The sequence below is a fragment of the Salvelinus fontinalis genome, chromosome 7 (assembly GCF_029448725.1).
Source record: "Salvelinus fontinalis isolate EN_2023a chromosome 7, ASM2944872v1, whole genome shotgun sequence".
Lineage (NCBI taxonomy): Eukaryota > Metazoa > Chordata > Actinopteri > Salmoniformes > Salmonidae > Salvelinus > Salvelinus fontinalis.
Genome location: NC_074671.1, coordinates 41,028,852 through 41,031,369, shown reverse-complemented (window position 1 = coordinate 41,031,369; position 2,518 = coordinate 41,028,852). Strand labels below are relative to the sequence as shown.

The following is a 2,518-nucleotide window of genomic DNA, read 5'->3' as shown; positions in this document are numbered from 1 at the left end:
GAAAATGCTCAATATGAACTGATGTCTGGAATAAGAATTACATTTCAAGTCCATAATTGTAAATAACCTCGCATTACACGCTCCAACTGACTGCGACCTATAGCTGAAACTCATGAGCACCTGCACAGATGCAGTTGACCAAGCCAGGGACCGTTATTCGGTGAGAATGTGTTGCTTCACGTCAGACTACCCCTGCTACATACTCAAGCAAATGTGCGTAGAATAGAATGAAACAAAAATCTCACTAATATATACTTTATTGCTTATAAATTTGATATCGAGTGCAATAATAGACGGATGGAAAATGTCTAGACGCGAACTGCCAGCGAAACACTGCAGCGCTGTATCCCCGATGCCTTAAGGCTACGCGAGCCGCGGAACAGGCATAGAGCATTAACTTTATGTTCGCATGCTGGGGCTCTGTGCTGGGAAACATGAGAAGGGTGACACATTCAGATTCCCGGGCTAAGAATCGGAGGCCACTGAATAAAGCAGAGAGGCGACCGCGGTTCGTGTGGTTTCAGCTAAGGAACTTAGAACGGGAACATGTGAGCAGGGAATGGACAACTGGAAGCAGGATTACTACACACTACACAAAGACGCAGGCGGGCTGCGGTACAGGTAACTGAGAACGAGACACCGTCTGATGGGGTTTCTTATGTGTGACTACAATGGAAAAACGTCTACCTCAACTTGAAAGCGCGTTACCTTATCCCCGGAATGGGATATATCTGGCAACATTGTTCCATGGTGATGGCACGGTATATCCCTCCCGTGACTGGAGTCATGCTCATGTTAAGCCAGAAATATTTATCGGTATGATAGTAGGCTACTCTAACTGTAAATCATACACCTTGACGGTTTTAAGTCAAACAAAAACATTCTCAAATGTATAGCTGAACTATTTTGTGTGTCAGCTCAAATGCACCTCTGATATTATCTGACGACGATAGAGAGAGATTTCATGGCAACATGTGGTGGTGTGGAATGCGTTTGTATCTCTAAAATCAGGGGGGGGGGGAAGGCGATGGAATGACATTACGAATGAGCCCGTGCGGCTGTGGACCCATTTAGCACATCTGATGGACCGTATTTTTTTCTCAATATATTGACATTCTCTTAATGTACGGTGAGGTTGTTTTGTCATTTTAGTCATTTTGTAGCCTAGGGAATATATTTTAGTGAGTAAAATATGAAAATATCGCTCACAGGAATGCTTAATGGATTCATGGCACCGCACAGCAGTGCAGAGAGGGATGTGTTTCTGTTGAGATGGATGGTCTTTGAGTATAGTCAAGAACACTAGTGTCTTTGTGGTTTCATTCGGGCTTTCGCTTATTGCGTAAATTGATCTACCATGAATTCGGATCAAATATAATGCACGTTGATTTTTGCGCATCGTCATATGATCCATAGATTCAAAACCATAAATCCAACTTTAGTAAATGATACCAATCTGAATCTGATAACCCCAGCTGCATGAATTTTGAATCCCAATATTCCACTTGCTTCACAGGGGACTCACCGGGACACTGGGGCAGCAGCTTCAATAAGAAGTGAAGTGCGACAATATTTGAGAAATATCATTTTACGAAGCAGAGATAACAGAGGAATACCGAACCAAAGATGAATACTATTGTGTTTAACAAATTGAGTAACCAGGTCCTCTTCGATGAGAAGGCGAAGGAGGTCGAGAGGAGCAGCATCAATTATTTAGAGGTAATAGATGGACAGCATCCGGACCTTCATCCAGACCTGCTCTCAAGCAATCACCAAGTTATCAAAGACAACGGCATCAGACACAGGAGGTATGTCACTCATTCAAACTTCTCATAAACAAAGCGGACAACAAAGCTTGCAACAGTGGTTAGATGTTTTAACTGTTGCACTTCGGTTTGCATTGTTAAGTCATATCTGGGTAAGGGAACCTTTCTGTTGGCGCAACTGAATACGGAGTGATACGCACTGTGTGAAAGGTGTAAGAAGTCGATGGTGCAAGTTCGAATTGTGCAGATTCGTTTTTTTTTTTATGATGGTGACCCCAGGTAACCAAGTGTGCTTGATGTGTAATTACATATTTGTAATGCAAGAGGTAGGCTTTTCGAAATCAATGTTGTCTAATACTGTTTTTGGATATGTTCTAAGCAGTCATTTAAATGACACATTCGGACAAAAGGTGATCTAAAGTGAAATCATAGCACATCTTAGCAAAATGTTAACCACGTTAGGTTTTACATGCATATTTTATTTTCCCATCAATGCAATATAATCTTATTGTTTTATAGAAATTTCAGGAAATTAATATTTACTATTACAACCTGGTTTGTATTTTAGTGTTGATATTCACAGATAATATACAGATTAATATCTAGGCCACCTGTGTTCAGTAGCGTGTATAAAACACTCTTCGCCTGTTCCCAATATACAGTATAAATGTGCCCTTCAACTCTATGTGTGGTGTAGTCAATCATGGCATTTTTATTTGAGAGAGAGAGAGCGAGAGTAAAAAAGGATTAAT

At 41.0% G+C, this 2,518-nt stretch overlaps 1 pseudogene; it reads left to right on the top strand.

Annotated features, from left to right (window-relative positions):
- The first annotated feature begins 200 nt into the window (after positions 1–200).
- The window catches only part of LOC129859477 (homeobox protein Mohawk-like), a 28,621-nt pseudogene continuing 26,303 nt past the window's right edge, over positions 201–2,518 (top strand).